The sequence below is a fragment of the Aulonocara stuartgranti genome (assembly GCF_965226115.1).
Source record: "Aulonocara stuartgranti genome assembly, chromosome: 1".
Taxonomy (NCBI): domain Eukaryota; kingdom Metazoa; phylum Chordata; class Actinopteri; order Cichliformes; family Cichlidae; genus Aulonocara; species Aulonocara stuartgranti.
The window spans coordinates 17,069,034-17,085,889 of NC_138939.1; the positions used below are offsets into that span (position 1 = coordinate 17,069,034).

Consider the following 16,856-nt stretch of genomic DNA (forward strand, 5'->3'; position numbering starts at 1 on the left):
TTATTTAATGTTTAACTTGACACAGCACAGCTTACAATTCATGCATAAATATTGCATTTGACTTGTAGAAAGACAGTAAGAAAATGCAAGACAAAAGGACCCATCTTATCAAGAACCAAGCACTACGGATGTCTGAAAGACACACAGTGGAACTAATGATATTGGGATTTGGTTCTCAAATTATTATTTTTAATCACCTCATTTAAGGAGTATATTATGACCATTGGTTTCTTAAACACTGAATATCAAATTAAGCTATGAACAAAAGAAAACCTTTTTGGGGCGGGGGGTATGTGAAGAAAACAAAACAAAATGAAAAAATCTGAATCACAATGGGCAACACTATAAATATAAAAAGTGCCTACAAACTTTTTTAAATGTGAAGATTTACATTTTATTGACATTCATTTTCTTTGTCACATTATCACAAACATCTTTATATAAAATATTTGGATAAAAATCAGGCAAATAGATTATGGAGTCATCAGCATATTACGCATAATATAGTCTCACGCTTAGAAGGGTGTGCCTTTCTCTTGACTTGTTCAATTCTGTCTTGTTTAATGCTAAGAATCCAAGTCTGTTCCTTGACCCTTGCTACGGTAAGCTACTTTTGGATAATCAGTGAACATAAGTTAAAGTTAATTGCCATGTCACAATGTCACAGACACCACAGACTCGCCATTGAGGACTATGTGTGGGAGGCAGTTGTAAGAGGATTATAGGGACCAGATGTCTGTCTGTTTAGTTTGGCTTTAGTCCAGGCAGGTTCAGGTCGGACTGACCGCCAAGGTGAGTTCCCAGGAAAAAGAAGAAAAAACAAAAAAAAAGAATTTATGTTCCTGAAAATGCATCTTGTTTTATTAGAAGCCACGGTGTTGCCAGGTACTGACAGTTACACTGATGAAAATCATAAGACCAGTGAGAGCATGTAGTACAGCATATGTTACCATGCAGGGGTAGCAATATCACCCCATAACTTCAGGACAGTGCTACACTAACAGGCAAGCAATTTCTTTTTCTTTTTTTTTTTTGCATAATATTACACTATAACCTTTATGTAAATAATTTAAAATGCTTCCTGAATTATTCATCAAAAGTGGCTATAAAGCCAAGGAAGCACTCAATCTGGCGGTATTCCATTTTTTTTAATGTTCTTTACTATAGTAACTATATGTATTTATTGAGAATACATCACTGCATTTCTTTGTTGATGCCCAGCTAAATGCATAATGTGAACATATACAGTCTTCTGAGCACAGATGAGGGCTCATTGGTGTTGCCACTATGTCTACAAGTTATGGTTGCACAGTAGTGCACAGCTGCTTATGATATACAAATATGCTTTTAAAGCTGTACTCATCTATAGTGAAGCATGTTTATGTGATGATGAAGAACCTCCTTGGGTTTCAACATATCTGTTGTGTGGTGAAAACCAGCTACGACTGATCTATAGCTGCTCTTACAGCAGCATACAGACTTTATCCTAGAGATAGAGTCTAAACATATACTGTTGCAGTTGAGAGACCACACAAGATATTGCAGATGTGCTCCCTACTTAATTCCCCCAACCTCCAGTTGACAACTTTGTAATATCCATGCTAAAGTCATCCTCTCCTGCCTGCATGTGGCTGAGTAGAGACTTGAGTTGGATACCGTGAAGGTTTTGGGACTGGAGCAAAACCTTCACCTACTGTATAGGATCCTGAAGGTATATTATGTCTACTCTGTCCATACCAAGGACTGAAGGCACGCATCAAAGCCTTTTGTCAGCCTGTCACCATCTCTTTTCTGTGTGACTTATGTCCCCTCAGGCATCTTTGGGGCTCCATTACCTTTGTGTGTATTGTGGGAATGCCAGGACCTTCCCGTGTGTAGAGCGTGTGGCTCAGATTGATGGGCAAAGGTCTAACTGTGACCTGGCTCACTTTCGCTTTGAGCACATACAGATTTATATGGTGCAGGGATGGGAGAGGATACAGAGACACTCAAGGGAAACATTTAGATGACTGATTTACAAGCATACAGTTCCTGAAAAATCCTTTAAATGAGGACAATGGATTTTTTTGTACACATACACAAAAAATTGTCATTTAAAACCTGTTAAAATGACAATCAGAAGACTCCAAGCGGTAAACAGACTTTAAAAAAAAAACTTTTATGTCACAGCGGCAGTGTTGAAAGGATGACTTATGATCTAAAGGTTAAAGTTAGTTTCACTTACGTATTGGGCAGCTGTGCAGTGTTTCACTGCTGGTAGGAGAAATGTGCCACATTTGTGATCTGTTGATCCGTGTTTTTTTTATAGAAATTATAATAAACACTCAACAAGACGCTTATTATTTGCACAAAAAGAGAATTTTGCTATACTGTCTGGGAAAACTATGCCAGCCTACTTTCTATAGTCGTGGCTTTCTCTCCATTTCCACATTGAAACACTTGAACACATTCAGTTGTCAGTTCATTGGGTTGAGGAGCGTAGTGTTTTTTTCCCTCCAGAGAAACTGTACAGCGCCTTGAGCAGAGAGCTAAAGCTTTGTAATCACTGTCCTGTCTCAGCCTCTGCATTTCTCTGTCTGTTTTTTGTTAGTATTGGAGCTGACAGCCTCTCAGCGCAGGATGGGCTTTGAACCTGGGGGCTCCTCTCTCTACCAGAGGCTAATCGCTACTTCAGAACAGGGGACTGCCCCTAAACAAACATTTACTGTTGTAAAAAGAGGGTCAGCCCCTAACGATGTGGGTCAGCGGGGCCTTTTTACTGCACAGCCTTTATGGAGACGGATGCCAGAGATGGACAAATATCATGACATTAGCTGTCAGCAGCACCAGAAGGGGCCAGATCCAGTCATACTTTAATAGCTGTTTGTTGGTGGAGAGGAAGAGCCTCATAAAAGAGGAGACTCTTATCTTCTGCGGACCCTGTGTGCTTGTGTCACAGCCAAGATTGACCACAATGAATCACCACCAGACTGATTCAGGCCAGAGATGGACTGCACTCCGTCTAATTGCAGTGCATACTTCCATCTACAATGGCCTACAGAAGGAATTATAAAGTTACATTAGCATTAGAGTCTAGCTGTCTTTATAGCATATTCCACATAGGTTATTTGTCAACACTGCATATACATTAGTTTAGGTGTCATGTAATACAATGATATTTTGGACAGCATAATCAGTTCATCCAACAAGGTTTTATTTGGTGACAGCGCTGAGGGTCTTTCTCAGCCTGAGGATGTACACCCCCCACCTCCACATGCTCACACCTTTAACGACTTCTTAAATGTCACTGAATGTCAGGCGGGGGGGATAAAAGCAGAGGACCTCCTCCTGCTTGCCAGTGATCCTCTGTAGTTTTTACTATGCTACAGTGCTGCCGGGCAGGACATATGCACTCAGGTGTGGCCCAGATTTCACCGGACCGGCTGGTGACATGATTTAATGCATTCACTACTAAGGAGCCAAGTGAGAAGAACTCCTTGTCAGTGGAAGAACACTGATTGAGCACAGCATGCACCAACAAATGTATCCTTTGTGCATGACACTTAGGAGAAAAATCATCCATCACGCGTGGTTTCATACAGTATAACACTTCAAAATAAAAAGTAGGCACAGAACCAGGACCTTCACAAAAACCACACTATTTACTTTCCTTTGTTTCAGAAAGATTTAAAATCATTGTAAGTTGACTGTGTATTCCCTGCGGAATGGGCTACTGCTGTGATGAAATAAGCATCAACTCTGCTCAATTTTCCATTGAGCTAACCAGGCAGCTCATCTCCATTAGTGTTAGTCTAACCAGCTCCGCTCTGGATCTCTTTAGCTGTGATCTCGCCAGAAGCCAGCTGGGTGTTATATGTGTGTGTGCGCATGTGGGTTTGTGCGTGAGCTTGTGTGATTTTGTGAGAGCTCAGTACTCTGAGCCCTACAGCTGTGAGAGATCTGAGTGTAAGGCCATGACGGGGCTCAGTTAAGCTCAACAGCGTGAGCCTGTATCAATTACGCTGCAACAGCGATACGGACACAGTGTGCGGTCTTCAAAGACAAAGACTTATGACCGCCCAGCGTCTCAGTTCCTCTGGCCACAGAGTCAGCTGGATAACCTTCAGACAACACACACTCAGTAGGGGGTGGAGAAAGACACAGAGAGACGATTTTAATACTATGTGCTAAAAGCATTACAGCTTACGCACAGTTCTTTTCATAGAGATGTAAATCTACTCAAATAAGAGTTCAGAGTTTGAACATTAATATAGCGTTAAGTATTGCATTTTACATTAATTGTGCTGAACTAGAAAACCACAGGCTATCTAACTTTGCCAATGTTTACAGTCTAGACTGTAAAGTCTGTTACAGTACTCTGCAACAATCCTACACATCTTTGAGTACATAATAGAGTAACTTTTGCAATTAAGGAGTTTGAAGTGAAATAACATAGGACAATGAAGGACAATGGTACCTGTCTCACCTCTCTGCAAAAAAATCTGTGGTCGAGCACTCCTTTGAACATCCTATGGATCTAGGTCCAGGGCTGGAGACTAGTGGTATAGATGTATAGATGAGCTATAATCCATGCAGGTGTTTCTCTACCTAAAATCTTCTTTCCAATATCTTTGTACCTGCACATCCAATATTGCTCAAAAGGCAAGCCAATTCCTTTGAGGATATCACCAACTTTGAGAAATTCCAAAGGCAAAACTGTCACGCACATTATGTCTGGTATTTTCCTCTACTCCAGTTAAAGAAATGACTGCTGTATCAACCAGTCAGCTGTGGACTGTAGGGAATGTAAAGGTGTATGTGTGTGTGTGTGTGTGTGTGTGAAGAGTGGTAATGAATGAAGGTAAATGGCAGGGTATGAAGCACTTCCTATCGTAATTTCACACTTGTCAGCTCTTGTGAGGAAACTTCACCTTTACACAAGGATAGCAGAACAGGCCAGACTATAGAAAACAGAGAGAATATGTCTTCATGTTGTGAGATAAATTCTCTATGCAAAGAATTTCCCTTGCAAATATGTCCTGTTTTTAAATCCAGTAAAATAGTGGTGTTTTGACAACATTTCAGTTGTCAATCAAAGGGTATTTAATGAATACACAATATGCATTTAAAAAGTCAAGCCAAAAGACTGTAGCATTGTATACATTGCTTTATAGAAGCAGGTGGCACGGAGTTAAGTTGTCGTGTACGTGCACAGGCACACGCGCACATGCCCATGCACACATTAAGTTGGGTGGTATCTCATTAAACTCTGAGGTGGGTGCGTTAAGTGCAAGCACATGATATCCATTAAAGTCGCTTCTTAAACCACATTAATAAAATTCATCACTGCTTGATGGGAACTGCTTTTCATTATTAATCCTTGTGCATGTATGAGTTAAATCCTCACAGTGACTGTGTGATGAAAGGACCCTATCATGCTCACGTTCCAGGACCATACAGCCGATAATCTCCAGCTAAATTGAACCGTTCCTTTATTATTTTTAATTATTTATTATTATTATTTTTAGGCAGTCAAGCTCCAGTTAACAACAAGAACAGGGACAACAGTCACCCCGAGCCTAATTCCTTCAGTTAAAAAAAAAAAAAAAGAATTGTTTTATGCATTGTTTAACATACACAACAATAAAAATTTATCCTCAGTGTAAATTTTAGCTTCGGTCTGTTCAAACATTTATTTTCAGTCAACGCATTTACTCATAATGTATTAAATGAGAGACAGACGTTATACAACTCTCTGCTGATGCAGCACTATCCATATTCATGTTCCATGCTTTTCACTGAGCCCTTCAAACTTTTGTAAGTGCATTACTAGGAAAATCATTATCGCTTCTATAACATTTACTCCAAACAAAGCTTAAAAGCTAAATTTAAAGTACAAAAAGAGATATTCCAATATTAATGATATTGATTAAATATGGACGGAGCTGAAAAAATAATCAATTGATTCATTTGCACATGTCAGCTTCTATCTATCTGTTTAATATGTGATGCGAGTTAGGGAGCATGAAAAGTAAGTGTTTTCGTTTGTGTGAGCACGAGAGAAACAGAGCAGGGATGAGGAAGGGGTGAGTAGAGGGAGGATATGGGAGCCTTCTCGGGGGACCTTAAACAAACTGACTAAAGTGGTCCTGTTTTCTGATCAGGCACAGAGAGGAGAACACTTAGCACTGCTAGAGACACTCTAAACAGCCACTGAGGAATTAGCCTGTTACTGGGGAACTTCACAGCTCCAGTACTGGGCTGTGTCCCTGACTAAGTAATACAGAAAATAGAACAGACAATAAACAGCAATAAACAAGTGCAAGCATGCACACGGCTATTCATACTCCACCCACACTCGTTCACACATACACAGGTGCAGCAGGATGTTCTCTGTGTATCCAGCACTCTGGATAGTTGTCTCAAACCAGCACAGATAAACATATAAGTACAAAAAACCCAGGATACCATATGCAGAACGGTTTCTCTGAGGAAAAGTTGCAGATAATGAATGGGCCCCTCACACATTTCATAAAAGTGTTGCATGTGACTTAAAGAAAAATATGTTTCCACTGAGGAAAAGCGATGACCTTATTCCTTCTCCGTGTCCTCCGTGTACAGTTTCCCCGCATCGCCAGGTTTGTGCAAACAAAGATGAGTTTAAACTTGGGCCCCATGATGTCAACACAAACACAGGATAGAAAGTTCATCTTTAATTAGGTGTCCCCCCTTTTCTAAAGTTCATTTCAATTAGTCCCACCTCGGCCCCACTTTCAGGTCTCAGTGATTTGTCAATGCCTCAACTTTTATGTAGTGCAGTGTGGTCACAATGCAGCATGCAAACAGGCGCGTGTATGTTTTCTGCATGCGTGTTGCTGTTTATTCTGTTTGTGTGACCTCGACCAAAAAAAGAAAAGAAAAAAGGAACTCCTGTGCCCTTGACATTTCTTTCTTGTTCTTATGATGAATTGCAGGGGTTATTTACTAGTTCATAGGAGAGAATCCCAGATCCCTGCTTTGTTACCAAACGCTCAAAAAGAATGTAGAGACATACATAAAAATAACTGCTCTGGAACTTTAACTGTTTTAACTGAAACGCTAGTGAGAAATGCACAAGGTGTACTACTATTAACCTCAAATTATTTTGCAATTTTCTAAATTAGGACATTAATATTTCTAGAACACTTAATGATTTTGTTAATATCAAGAACATGATTTGTTAGTTAAAAGACTTGGACAATAAGAAAAGGTCTTCTTAGTCACATCAGAGAAGCAGTTCAGTTGCTGATTTGAAGTTTAATAGAAGTGTTGTTTATACAATAAGCACTTTTAATCAAACGCTGTCAAGTGCCAGTGGGCTGTGTACAAATCAAGCATCAAGAACTGTTAAAGAAATATGTCTCATGATTTACTGTATATCAGCGTCTCATGTAGGAGCCTTGATAAATAGCCTATAGGTACTGTATAGGATCCTGAAGGTATATTATGTCTACTCTGTCCATTTTGTGACACCCTAACATAAGCCGATCAATCAGCTGTAATGAAACCCATCAGGTCACCTTTGAAATTTATCATTTTTTTTTGTGAGCGTAAAATGAAACGCCCCTTGATGGTATGGATGCTAAATTTAGATTACCTATGCTATATGCAAACATATGTCTCCCCCTCCCCCCTCACAAAAAAGAGGGGGGGGGGGGGGGGGGGTTGTGAATTATGCTGAGATACCGAGGCCATATGCTCATGAACTTGTGGAAGGTGAGTCTCAGATGAGACATTTGACTTTGTTTTTGCTTTTTTTCCCCCTTTGCAGCAACTGTTCTGTTTAAACATAAAATTATGCTCTTTTGTTAAGAGCAAAGTTGAAAATGTAAACGTAACATATAACAGTGCTTTGTTGCTCATCAGCGAAAGAAAAATTGAGCAATCACCTGAGTGTTTGACTCGCTTTCACCCTGTGGTGTGCTTTCCTCTCTTGCTAAGGTTTGAGGTGCTTAGCATCTCTTGTTTGCACACAATCCGTCTGTGATTATTGCCCGCTTCAGGCTTCATGCACAGTGATGCGTCTTTTCACAAAGCAGCTTAATTTGCATAGATTTTGCCAAGAACCTCTCAAGTCTTTAGGAGTGTGCTTAAATGAGCAATCATAATGACAGATCTTCCAGTTTGGTAAAGGCATGCGATATCAGTATCAGCTGAGTTGCACGCAGTAAATTGGCTCTTCAAGTCAGAGAAGGCTCACAAGAACTTATAAATAAATTTGTTCTGATGTGGTGGGAGGATTTCCAACACTTTAGTGAATTTTCCACAAGTTTTCTTGAATAGTGAGCGCAAACCTGTCTAAGTGCACTCCAGGTCCAACTCTACGGTTCACTTTCTGCAGATGGCACACAAAAAAGTCCTTATTCGAGCATTTGCAAAGAAATAAGCTTCTCTTATGTGTTTGTTGATTTGTTTATTTATTTCTTTATTTTGTTGTTGTCATTTTTTTTCTGCTGAACACAGCTGCTTGGGCTCCGCCATGCATAAAGGCCCAATATGGCTATGTCTGTAAATCGGAGTCCGGGGGCCACAAGACAGAAAAGAGGGGAGAAACACCCGGCGAAATTTAGCGCACGATGGCTCCCAGCGGGCATCATTTGGGGACCAGAGAGATTTTTTTTCCTCATTCTCTTTTTTCCCTTTTTCCTGCATGGTGAGCAGGTTGGAAAGCTCAACCCTAACGTTGCTGCTGACACAACCACTCAGGGACGGCTGTAACAGCTCTCTTAGCATGGCACCTGTTATTGAGCCATCAGAGGGAGAAAGAGAGAGCGAGAGAATGAGAAAGAAAGTATTGCGGGGTGGGGGGGTGGGGGGGGGGGGGGGGGGTAAGTGTGGAAGCAGGAAGGAGTGAAACTCAATTGTAATTTCAGGGTTGTCACAGTTCTCAGAGCCTGTAATTCTGCTGTCGTATTGGCGAGTGGACATACTACACTGACTCTTCGTGCTGAGACTGATCTCATCTTCACAGTGCTGCCTTCCTAAATTTTCATTCATCTCAAATCAAGTAAACTTAATTAGATTCACATCAGGTTACTTTGTAAACAGAGAGCGGTGTGTGTCTACGTAGCGGTCACACTCCTGCTCTTACTCTTTCTCCACTGTTGTGTTTGTCTGGCTTAACACATTTTCTTCCCACTGTCTCTTTTCCATTTTATTGCATCTAAAATTACTTGGACAATCCAGTCTGCCTTTTATGCAACTCCTTTTCATTTGTCTTCATCCCCTGAATACAATTGGCTTTTGGAGTGAAGTGATTCATAATGCTTTCATCAATGATTCTAAGACTCCCTATGTCTCAAGCCTTACGAAGATAAATGAGCTAGTGTACAGTCAAAGAGGAAGTAATAATAGCAGTGTTTTTCATTCATGATCTATTTTCTCTTGAAATGATAACACGATAGAGAACAGAGACGTTTCAAGGATTTCCATAACAGGTCAACATAACTGATAGTTGAGAGAAATCGTACAAATATCGGTGAAGAAAACAAAGACAAACACTAGTCTTGTTTTTTTCAGTTTGAGACAATCATAAGAGGTGCAAGGCAAGTTGTTGTCCACTCAAGCAAAGCAGCTGCATTCCTCTGCAGAGCAATCAAAATGGATTAAACCAACCACGCTCCAGCTGCCTCCACGCAAATCAGATATGCCTGTGATGATGATAATCAATCCATAATAAAATAACACAACATAAATCTGATAGTGTTGTTCCAACAATTTTAATAACATAGATTTAAATATTGCCATGTGCACTGGAGTGATTTATTGACGAAAAAGTGCTATCAAGCTTATATACACCCCGTTCCTGGTTGCCCGCCAATAATGCCATTAACTGCATTGTTCAAACTCATTATGTGATGAGAAACACAATAATAATCGCAGGACTACAAACGCACAATTTCTCCCATTGAGCTAATCACTTTCGCTAGCATTATTAGTCTCTCTTCCTCTCTCTCTTTCTCCCTCCCCAGTTCTCTTTCGCCATAAATCCTGGGAGAGGCGGGTGTATAAATCCCTAGCGCTGAATTAGTATTGTAATTTCTGGTATCCATGCATGCTTTGCCAGCACAGACTTTGGAGTTATTAATCTGGGGAGACAGGTGCCACAGAAACAATATGCTGAGCGGTTGGCCTGGATACTGGGCCGACCCCACCCAAGTTTAAGTCCTCAGTGCATTCAATTAAAATTACAAGGCATGGACTGAAGCCTGCTTTTAGAGAAAATAAACAATCAGAGAACTGCAGGGATTTTTATATGTTTTATTATTGTAAGTTACTTTAAAAAAAATGCGAACTTATAAAAAGTAATATGGAACTTAAAAGTGGTGGAAAAAATGGCTGTTTTTTTCTCTTTTGGCATATGCATTGAGACTTCTTTTAAGTCCTATAATGTGCGAGTCAATGTGGTTTGCCACATTTCTGATAGAAAAACTGTTACCGCACACATTTGGGCGACCGACGAACACAACAGATGAAACACTTTGTTTGCTTTTGTTTAGGCATGAACTCTTCTCCTAATACAAGCCTTTTAAGTGATCAAAAAGGCCTGGCAATATTTGGTGTTGTCTGCGTGAAGAGGGGGAGGCAAAAGAAGTGTCATCGAGTGATATACAGCTCTAGTCCTCTGTCACACAGCGCAGTGTCTGCTGGGAAATAATCTGACATCTTGCGCTCGACACATTCAAGCGATGAGTACAGCCGGGTGGAGGAAAAAAAAGGAGGCGGGGGGAGAAGGAGAGATGGAAAGCAGAGTGATGGGACAAAGAGGCGAGGGAGGAGAGAGACTCCGGAAGAAGTAGGAGTGCGAGCAGAAAAGTGAAAGGAGAGAGAGGACACAATCAATTCACCAGCCCCGTCTCCATCATGTCATCGCCTGTCAGCATAGATTTAAGAATAAACCTTTTGAGAGACCTTCCAGAGCTTTAGTCTGATCGATGTCCTGGCAGTGTTGGCCCAGATGTCACTGACATGAATCACATGGCCTTCCATCAACTCATCACTGGGAACTATCTGACCCTACTCTTCACTATTCTAAGTTTGTAGTGGCACCCATTCTGTAATCTTGTCTTATATCTATACACGAGTATCCACATATAATCCTACACAACCCAGACAAACTAGTTCAGATGCTAACCTTGCACCCATTACTAATAATATCCCAATGGGACAGAAAAGTGAAAGCGCATATGGGCAAAATCATTAGAAAAAAACAGAAAGACGGAGAGAAAGCAATAGTGACGGGGTGAATAAATGAAGTCATTAAGCATGTGTTTGTGGGAGCCTGACTCCCATATGACAGTGCAGGGTGGCAGGATGCTTCCTCCGCCTTTTGCCATAAACAGACAAACAGATTGACTTGATCGTCTCTCTCCTATGGGCGGCTTTTCGCCTACTTTCTGGGGACCACTTAGGACTTTGGCTCCCCTGACTCTCCAGAGAGAATGCTGCTTGTGCCACTGCAGTGCATGGCATGGCTTCTCTTAATTAATCATTAGCTCTATCAGATATCAGACTGATATAAAAGCTGATATTAAACCATTTAGTCTGTATCCACAAATAAAATGACATGTATTGTGTTAATAATTTACTGAAAGCTGTCAAAGAAATAGAAAATGTTTATTTAAGGTGTAAATAGTTGCTCTCTTTTTCTTTTTCTTCCTTAGTTTACCAGCTACAGTATAGTATGGAGGATTTTTTTTATTATCACCACATTTGCCTGAAACCATTTGATGTAAGTAAAATGTAAGTAGAATTCCAGGCCCAAATGTGCATACTTATGGCTTTCTGCTGACCCAGCTGTCAAGGATGTGGACTGGCAGCTTCAACAAGAAACACTATCCTGTCTGTTGTGAATTTCCGGACTGAAAACACTGCCTTTAAAAATAAAAACTGATGAACTCATGAATCATCAAATGTTTTTATATATATATATATATATATATATATATATATATATATATATATATATATATATATATATATATATATATATATATGCCAAGAGTATCATGTTTGGTCATACTCTTGGCATAAATAACATTTTTGTTCTTCGAGTCTTCAGTAGCGAAATTAGTGCTCACCAAGGTGATTTTTAACATAGGCAATACTGCTCTAAATGCCTGAGACAGTTTAGGTTCATTGCTAAAAAATGTTAATGACTGGGCCCTATAATAATAATCCAGGATAAAATGAAGTGTTAAAAATCATATCTGTCAGCAGAGTGGAACAAATTCTCCTCTCTGGCCAATGGAAAGAGAAAACCACTGTGACTCCATCTCCACAGCGCATAGTGGAAAATCTACCTCTGAGTTCAAAACCTTATGAAATCATGAAAAAAAATGTTCAGTTTCATAGATGAAACTGAGATAAAATTGACTCTTTCCTCTCTCACCGTGTTTGTGTAAGATACGTGAGCTGTTATTTTTACTTCCGTTAGTTCAGTCCTTCCCCACCCTCTCACTCTGTCTCGTTATGTGAGTGATGTTACCCATCAGTGTAGTGCATGTGTTGTAAAACTGTCAGCCACTGAAAGATTGACTGACATGGTCAGCCCTAAGATTACCACCATAGAACAAGCAGGGGTAGAGAGAAAGAGATACAAACTGAAAGACGTGCAAAGGGGGGGACATGAGGGGAAACAGGTGCGTTTAGACAGCCACGTTTTATTTTACTTTCTTCTGTGAGCACTGATCAAATCCGGCACTAAAACCATAAAACAAACACTGTTAGCATTAAAAAGAGTGAAAAGAATGAAAAATAAAAGACTGATCTACAGACAAGGAGTGTTCCCGTGCAATTTCCAACAGCTGTTGATTCAAAGGGAAAAACTTTATTTGGTCCAGATGGTCTCAGTCAGTGGCAGAATGAGAGAGCTGACTTCATTGGCTCCAGCCATGTGTTTTTCCTCCTGATAGAAATTAAAATGGTCGTTCGTTTGTCACCGCTCACTACACAGCTTAAAATGTAGCAATGAAACGTTCCTTGGCGATAATGCACCATAATTACTCAAACGCCTGTTCTTTATCTGCAGCAGAGGGAGGACAGAAGGAGCATTTCCTCAGATGAGATTTTAAAACCCAGAGAGCTGTCTCAACCCGCAGCAAAAGATGGAGAACACAGTCAAAAGCGTTGTTCTTTTTCAACTGGAAAGAGACATAAGCCTGTCATCTTCTTGTTCAAACCGAGGAAAATGAAAATCCAAGTGTTGTACGACTTGTAATTCTTTTTTCTTTTTTAAACAGGACACGTAGACAGTTTGATCAGAGCTTCTCTAGCTACAGAATGAGCCTGAGTATCTCTGCCTCCGATCAGATGTAACGGGCTGTAGTAGTGTGGTGTAGCAAGTATCCCGCTGTGATAAATGTATTTATTTTAGCAGTCTGATGGGTATTGATCTCTTCAGCGGCTCCTCCACAGGTTAACATTATGGGACCTTGGAAAGGAAGATAGTAGGCGATTCTCAAAGAGCACACATCTCACACCTTACAAATGAGGTGAAAAAAAAGTCTGTTGTGGAGGTGTGGAAAGGTTAACAGTGGCCGTTTGACTGCCAGCTAAACGTAAAATCAGTCATTTATCGGAAATAAAAGTAAGAGTATCTTAGCAGATGCCGATGCCGAGATGAAAGACCTAACATGACAGAAGTTGAGTCACAGCAGCGTGAAACTGACACACAGTGGCGAGAAAAAGAAAAGAAAAACTATCCACATGACATTTTTTAAAGCTGTAATGTGCACATCCAAAGGCACTCATGAGTAGGCAGCAGAGGTATGAGATGAAGTAGAAGAGGTAGATGTGACCTGTGGTTGTTTGACTCAAGCATCCACTACAGCGAGGATGCTGGTTGTAGAGGACACGAGTGGAGCTCACTGAATCATACAAAAAGATATTTTGAATGGCTGATTGTGACTGGCCTAAAACTCAGCCGTGGGCGAAGTCCAGTCATAATGCTTTGTGAGAAATTTCACAAGCACTTGCTTTTCAGTTCAGTTTCACTCATGTATTTTTCTTTTGATCTCCCTGTCTAAGCCTTTTCATGTTAAAACTTTGACAAATGATTCACTGAGCTTTTTCTATGCCTATTGAAAATGTCAGCTGCATAGCCAAAAGAATTGGAATAATATGAATAAAAGTAAAACTATGACATTAAAACATATATATATATGTATATGTATGAAATGCATTTGCATGTATAACTATTAGTTATACAATTAAATTTACAATTCCCCAATTTAAAAAGGGTTTCAGTTTTATTGAGTGAGCATATAGCATATAGTAATATTTTACATATTTATATTTTAAACAGAAAATGAAAATAATGTCGTCAGACTGAAGTGCAATGAAGCAAAATTTAATTTTTCTGTTCTGTAGATATTTATGTTTCTTAAATTCAAATGAACTCTACTACTCATGTGTAAACTGAGCTGAAAGGAAAGGGTGTTTTCTGGCATAATGTATTTTACGATGACTTTAAAGAAATCAATGTGTGTGCGTGCACTGGAATCAAAAATTTAAATATAAGAAGATAAATGTGGAAAGGCAAAAGAAGAAAATTGTATGAATGCTAAAAGTTATTTACCTCAATGTTTGGCTGTGCGGATGACGCTAAATAGCCGCAGATTATGAAACACTAAAGGAATGTGGTGTTGCCCTCATTGTGGCTGATTCTTTGAACACAGGATCTGATTGGGTAATCCATGTCTCCGTTTAAGTTTTCTTAACAGGGGGACTGTAAAAGGTTAACCAGAATAATACAATGTTCACAGACATAAATGCTGAGCAGATATTATTAATAATAATAGTAGGGAATTTCCACACTTAAGTCTATTGTGATATCAAATCAAGGTCTATTCTGATTAGTGATGATTTGCGGTCGGTTATGAACACGTTCATGGTGATTTTATTGCGCATGCAATAAAGTTGTACATTCCTGGGTCACCTAAGTTTGCTAGAGACCATTTAAATGAATTCACAGAAAATCTGAGTACAATCAAATCTTGTTTTTTTTCTTCTTTTTTAATCTTGTTTCGCTGTTGTCTTTCTCACTCTCTACTCTTTCATCTGCTAGAGCTACTTTTAGTCACAATGTCTAACTCATATTTCAAAAATTCATTTAATGTTACATTAAGAATTTTTTTTCATTACATATTCTCTTATCTTTTCATGGCAAATAGATGTTTAAGTGGGGAGTGTTTTAGTCGGTGAGAATTTTTTCTCTTTTTTTCAAAAAAGGCTATCACCGAATGTACCACAAGCATTTGCATCTCAGGAAATGTGTCACCCTTATGGGACAGTCCCAGTACCAAGCACTGAATGTGGTCGATTGTTTCAATTCTTTTACTGGAAAAAACTATACGATTTTTAGAGATTACACTGTGCAAGCTATGGCTCTAAACTACATTACCTTTTTATTATTTTTAGTTTTCATTATGTTACTCGACGGTATGCTATATGTTTCCCTCTTCCAGTAATATTGCATTAGATTTCCAATATTCATGGTGTGTTTTTCCATCTTTCACAGATCAAGACTTCATGGGCTTTTTAGATGAAAAATTATCAATACAACATGAAGCATCAGCAAAAAACCAGTGACACATTGCCAACATGCTCTTGTTCCCGGTGCCAGCATCAATAATTCAAACACTAGCTCATAACTTTATTTTCAATGCATAATTGAGGCCAACCCGTGATGGTTGGTCTTTCTTTATTCAGCCATTTATATGTTGAGCAATTTTTAAACAATAAGAGCAGCAGTCCATTAAGCTTTTAACATCTCCCTTTCATATTCCAGTACACGCTGGAAAGTATGGACAGTGGCCTGTGCTGCTGCTTTACTCTGTGCTTTGTCGTCAGTGCTGTAAGTGGTGGATTGCTTTCAGGTGCTTTTTTTTGTCTGTCGTTGTATCTAGTGAGGGCATGAAAATCTTAAAGTGATAACTGTGGGGAAAAGCTGTGGTGTGGAAGTGAAAAAAGTATATACTCCACATTTAAAAAGTGTGGTTTGGAAAGGAAGGGGTCTCAGGCTGAGGTGAGAATTTGCACCTGCAGAAGCACTTCCATTTGTGCAGGGCATGGGTGTCTGTGTCTTTCTAGTAATTTACAGCATGCCTAATTCATTTCAAAGCTATTTTCTAGCTTTCTAAGTTGTTTTCACAGCTAAATATTTGCAGTGGAGAATGCAACTTGGAAGGGCACAACCACTACCCTGTGACTCATTATATGACCTGGCTACATTTATTATGTGTTTTGTACTACTGCTTAATAAATATTGATTTACTATTTTAATTACATGTTAATCTCAAAACACATAGGTACCAGGGTTATTACTCTCTCAAGTCATACTGCAAATTTCCTGTTTGCAAATATTTGTTGAGGATGACATCCTGAGAGGGCCATAAAAGTGAATAGCAATCATTAAACAGAGACTAGCTTTCTACAATATCTGCAAAAGTGTCAATATCAGCAGCACAGACTGACCCAGTCTTTAATCAATTGCTTTTACACTTCTTTGTCAAAAGCAATAATTTTCAGGGCATACACGCAAAAGATATAGGTAGAAATCTCAAAAGTCCCTTTCTGTATTTAAATATGGATTTAAGAAAAGAATCTTTAATGTTTATTTCATTTTCTCCTTAACTTAATAAAACCAAATAATCAGGTTTAAATTTCCTGACAAGCTTTTGAACTTTCCAAACAGACAGAATGACCCCAACCAATTTAATGAAAATGAATAATGACTCCAGTATTGTTTTGAGATAAGTGTAGTAAAATGTTAGTACAGTCCCAGAGCAACTCGTGATTGAACTGATATTAAATGAAAGCATGAAGAAAAGACAGAT

General features: G+C 39.3%; 1 protein-coding gene across 3 annotated transcripts in view; it reads left to right on the forward strand.

Moving 5' to 3' along the window:
- The window catches only part of mafa (MAF bZIP transcription factor a), a 139,263-nt gene that overhangs the window by 46,364 nt on the left and 76,043 nt on the right, over positions 1 to 16,856 (forward strand). The gene's annotated exons all lie outside the window — the stretch shown is intronic.